The following is a 6,146-nucleotide window of genomic DNA, read 5'->3' as shown; positions in this document are numbered from 1 at the left end:
TATGACCTGAGTGAAATGTTATTTCTAGCAGAGATTACTTTTTGCTCCTTCTGATAGATAAAGCAGCTTACTCCCTCACATCCCTTTCGATAGTTCACAAAATTTAAGATGCCACACCTGACAATTTCCTGAGAAGACCTGAAGGGGAATTTGACATCTTGTAAATAGCAAAGGCTATGATGAAATTCTGTTCGCCTCAGTGGAAATGTTGACATGATATTTAAGATAAAAAACTTCCTCAATGGAAGTCAAAACCATTGCTTATGTTTCTAAAGAAGTGTGCTATATAGATTGTGAAAGATACTTTTATTGTCTTGGATTTAATGCTGAAATCTTTTCAAATTTAGTACCAATTTTTGGAAGATACCTGGGTGTGTCACTGCATGAATGGAATTTTAATTTTATTTAATACTAACATACAAGTTCCACAAAAGCAGATCATCCCACAATTGCAGCAACACACATCAAAGTTGCTGGTGAACGCAGCAGGCCAGGCAGCATCTCTCGGAAGAGGTACAGTTGACATTTCGGGCTGAGACCCTTCGTCAGGACTAACTGAAAGAAGAGCTAGTAAGAGATTTGAAAGTGGGAGGGGGAGGGGGAGATCCGAAATGATAGGAGAAGACAGGAGGGGGAGGGATGGAGCCAAGAGCTGGACAAGTGATTGGCAAAAGGGATATGAGAGGATCATGGGACAGGAGGCCCAGGGAGAAAGAAAAGGGGGAGAGGGGGGAAAAGCCCAGAGGATGGGCAAGGGGTATAGAGAGATGGATAGAGGGAGAAAAAGGAGAGAGAGAAAAATAATGTGTGTATATACAAACCCCATTTCCAAAAAAGTTGGGATATTTTCCAAAATGCAATAAAAACAAAAATCTGTGATATGTTAATTCACGTGAACCTTTATTTAACTGACAGAAGTACAAAGAAAAGATTTTAAATAGTTTTACTGACCAACTTAATTGTATTTTGTAAATATACACAAATTTAGAATTTGATTAAAATGTGCACATTCCACGTGCCATTACCATTCTGATATGTCTATCCACGGCTTCCTCTACTGTCAACATGAAGCCACACTCAGGTTGGAGGAACAACACCCTATATTCCGTCTGGATAGCCTCCAACCAGATGGCATGAACATTGACTTCTCAAACTTCCGCTAATACCCCAGCTCCCCCTCGTACCCCATCCAGTATTTATTTACTTACACACACACATTCTTTCTCTCTTTCTCCTTTTTCTCCCTCTGTCCCCTCTCACTATACCCCTTGCCCATCCTCTGGGCTTTCCCCCTCCCCCTTTTCTTTCTCCTTAGGCCTCCTGTCCCATGATCCTCTCATATCCCTTGAAGTTCCACCTCATGTTCCCTTTAACTATTTCACCTTTCATCCTTAACCCATGACCATTCCTCAGAGGAAAGGGCCTGCTTGCATTTACCCTATCTATACCCCTCATAAATTTGTATACATCTATCAAATCTCCCCTCGTTCTCCTATGCTCTAGAGAATAAAGTCGTATCCTTCTTAACCTTTCTCTATAACTCATGTCCTGACAACATCTTTGTAAATGTTCTCTGCACTATTTCAATCTTATTGATATCTTTCCCGTAGGTTGTTGAACAGAATTACACACAATCCTCCACATTAGGCCTCAACAATGTCTTATACAACTTCAACATAACATTCCAACTTTTGTACTCAGTACTTTAATTTATGAAGGCCAATGTGCCAAAAGTTTGCTTTATGACCTAATCTATCTGTGACATCATTTTCAAGGAATTACGGATCTGTATTCACAGATTCCTCTGTTCTACCACTCACATCAGTGCCCTACCACTCTCCATGCAAATCCTACCCTGGTTTGTCCTCCCAAAATGTAACACCTCACAATTGTCTGCATTTAATTCTGTCTGCCATTTTTCAGCCCATTTTACCAGCTGGTCTGGATCCCACTACAAGCTTTGATAGTCTTCCTCTCTGTCCAGTGCTCTCCCAATCTTGGTGTTAACCGCAAATGTGCTGACCCAGTTTACCACATTATCATCCAGATTGATGATATGGATGATAAACAACAATGACCCAGCACAAACCCCTGCAGCACACCACTAGTCGCAGGCCTTCAATCAGAAAGGCAGCCATCTACTATCACTCTCCGGCTTCTCCCACAAAGCCAGAGTCTAATCCATTTACAACTTCATCCTGAATGCCAAGCAACCGAACCTTCTCGACCAACTCCCATGCAGGACCCTGCCAAAGGCCTTGCTAAAATCCATGCAGACAACATCCACTGCCTTATATTCATCAAAGTTCCTGGTAATATCCCTGAGAAACTCTGTATAATTGGTTAGACATGACCTACATGCCCATTGTAATGTTAACTATCCCTAATCAGTCCCCATCTATCCAAATATTCATATATCTGATCCCTCAGATTACCTTACAATAACTGACCCATTACTGATGTCAGGCTCATTGGCCTATGACTTCCCAGCTTATTCTTAGAGCCTTTCTTAAACAATGAAAGATCATTAAGCTATCCTCCAAACCTCCGATACATCACCCATTGCTAAGGATATTTTATATATCTCTGGTTTCTACACTAACTATCAGCAAGGTTCGGGGAAACACCTTGTCAGGCCCTGGGAATTTATCCACCCTAATTTGCCTCATGATAGCAAACAACTTCTGTTCTGTAATCTGTATATGGTCCATGACGTCACTGCTGTTTTGTCTCACGTCCATAGACTCCTGCCTCACTTCTATAGACTCTGTCTCTGTCTCCTAAGTAAACATAAACTCCATTTAAGATCTCCCTCATCTCTTTTGGTTCCATACATAGATGAACACTCTGATCTTGCAGGGAACCAATTTTGTCTCTTGCCATTCTTTTTGCTCTTAGATATACCTGTAGAAACCCTCAGGATTCTTCATCACCTTATCTGCTACAGAAATCTCATGCCTTCTTTTAGCTCTCTGATTTCTTTGTGTTCTCTTGCATTTCTTATAGTCTTCAAATGCCTCATTTGTGCCTATACCTGCTACACACTTCCTTCTTCTTCTTATCCTGGGCCTCAATATCGCTGAAAACCAAGGTTCAGTAAACCTGTTATGTACAAACTCTGTAGTCTCAATATTTCACTTTTGAAGGCCTCTCACTTACCAAGCACACCTTTCCCAGAAAATAGGAAGGAAGGAAAGGTATGTCGCATCCGGAGTTTCTCCAGTCAGCAGACGATTTCCCTCCATGCTTCTCTGACGTAGTGGGGAACCACACACGAGGCAAGTTACAACAATGGTTTGCCATTGCCTTCTGCCGGGTGAGTTTCCAAAGAGATCACCAGCTCATAATCCAGCACGGTTGGAAAGCGTGCAGGGGAGCCGGCTGGATTTGAACTCGGGACCTTTCGTCCCGACGTCCAGCACTGATGCCACTACACCACCAGCTGGGTCCCCAGAAAATAACCTGTCCCAATCCTGCCAGATCCTTTCTGATGCCACCAAAATTGGCCTTTCTCCAATGTAGAATCACAACCCGAGGACCAGACATAGCCTTTTTAAAAATTACCTTGTAGCTAATGACATTATGATCACTAGATCCAAAGTGTTCCCTACCCTGTCCCATTCCTAATAGGAGATCTAGTATCACACTCTCCTTAGTTGGAATATCTATATTTTGACTAAGGAAGCTTCTCTGATCACATTTGGCAAACTCTATCCCATCAAGAGCTTTTACAGTATGAGATTCTCTGTCAATGTGCGGAAAGTTAAAATCAGCTACCGTCACAACCTTAGGTTTCTTGCAACTGTCTGCGATCTCTCTATAAATGTGCTCCTCTAAATCCCGTGACTATTAGGTGGTCTATAATATTAGGCGAGCACTAATATGGTCATCCATTTCATATTCCTCAGTTCCACCCATATAGCCTCAACAGACAAGCTCTCCAAACTGAGCACTGTTATGTTATTTCCCTGGATAATAATGCCACCATTCCCCTTTAATCCCCCTCACTCTATCACATCTAAAACAACAGAACCATAGTGCACTGAGCTGTCAGTCCTGTCTCTCCTGCAACTAAGTCCCACTAATGCTACAATATCATAACCCCATGTGCTGATCTGTGCTCTATGCTCATCTGCTTTTCCTACAATACTTCTTGCATTGAGACATACACAACTCAGACCATTAGTCCCACTGCACTCAACCCTTTGATTCCTGGCTTCTTATGTGAGCTTAAGAACATTTTTCTCCACAACCATCCACCACTTGTTCTGATGCTCTGGTTTCCATTCCCTGTAACGTGAGTTCGACTCCCTCCCCCACCCGGTGCAGTACAAGCAAACCTTCCCACAAGGATATTAGTCCTGGCCCCCACTCCAGTTTAGGTCCAAACCATCTCATCTATACAAGTTCCTGGAAGGAAGCCCAATGATCCAAAAATCTGAAACCTTCCCTCTTGCCTCACCCCGTTAGCCACATGTAAAAACTGAATGAGTTTCCTATTTCTGGCTTCAGCAGCACATAGCATGGGTAGTAATCCAGAGATCACAACACTGGAGGTCCTGTTGTTTAGTATAGAACTTAACTCCCAGAACTCACTTTGCAGGACATTGTCACCCTTTCTACCCATGTCATTGGTACCAACATGGACTACAACCTCTGAGTCACCTGAGATGTCCCTGACCCTGGCACTTGTGAGCTGTAGTGATAGGGGATTCAATGATACGATGATCACTATAGCTTGCCTCTTCCCCCTTCTGAGTCACAGAGCCAGACTCACTACTAGAGAACTGACCGCTGTGGCTTTCCACTGTTAGGTCATCCCCTCCAACAGTATCCAAGGCGATATACCTGCTGTTGAGGGGAATGACCACAGGGTACCCTGCACTGGCTGCTTATCCCCTTTCCCCTTCCTGATGGTTGTCCAGTTACTTGTGTCCTTCACCTTAGGTTTAACTACTTTCCTGTATTGTCTGTTAATCAGTCCTTCAGCCTCTTGAATAATCCAGAGGTCATTCAGCTCCAGCTCCAACTCCTTAACATGCAGCAGGATGCATTTCTTCCAGGTATAGTCGTCAGGGACAATGGAGATGTCTCTGCCTTTTCACATCCCACAAGAGCAGCATTCCACTATCCTGGCAGACATTCCCAATGCTCTAACTGTACAATAAGAAAGAAAAGAAAATCATCCGAAATCTGCCTCCAGCATCCACCTCTCTTTGCCAACGACTCAACTCCCAACTCTAACACTGGTCCACTCACACAATGGCAACTCCCACAATGGCCACTCCACTTAAAATTAACTTCTTTTTTTATTGGCCCTAGCCTAGTGCCTAATTACCTTGCAATCTGTGGCACCCAAGTGGCCATACTGCTACCACTCACTTCTTTTAAAGTCTCTTCATTGCCCCTTTCATCAACATCTGGGAGATCACTAATAACCAAAAGTTCAACTGCACAAGCCTTACAAATACCCTGACTACAGAAACCAGGTATTCTGTTGAAAGACAGGATCAGGATTTCTTGATCTAGCTAAAGGAAATGACAACATATTTAACTAATTCTGCAGGGTCATTTTTCTGGGTGCAAATGTGAGTTCTATTTAGCCTTGAAAGGTATCTGTTAGGCAGAGGATGTGACTGGAGTGCTGTCCACAGAAAATCTGATTAATAATGGTCAGGCTATCCTTTACTGAACTGCTGGTATTAATTGATATGACAATATTTATTTTCTCTGTTTTAATCATTGTGCAATTACAGAATTGTATAAATTCTCCTGTCATGCCTTACTCTTATCCTTAATCTATTTTTGACAGCTAACCTCCAACTCTGACCCCACCCTTCTCCATTCCTGGTAACCCATTGTTAGCACTTAGTCAATTCAAACAATTAACATAATTAGTGAAGATAGTGTCTTTATTGGTTAATTCTACAACAGGATTACAACACATCCCAGAAGCATAATCAGGTATAATTAGTATATTTGACAGTAACTGATTTGTCCCATTCTTATCTTGGTACTTGTGAGAACATCAATATACCATAGAATTTTACTGTCTGTTAATATAAATCATCATTTCAGTCTATTTGCATCAGCAATGTTTAAATTGAAGTTGTACTAAACCCTCATAAGAGAGGTCAGATGTTTCC

The sequence above is a fragment of the Mobula birostris genome, chromosome 25, assembly GCF_030028105.1.
Source record: "Mobula birostris isolate sMobBir1 chromosome 25, sMobBir1.hap1, whole genome shotgun sequence".
NCBI lineage: Eukaryota > Metazoa > Chordata > Chondrichthyes > Myliobatiformes > Myliobatidae > Mobula > Mobula birostris.
Note: the sequence above shows the minus strand (reverse complement) of the source record.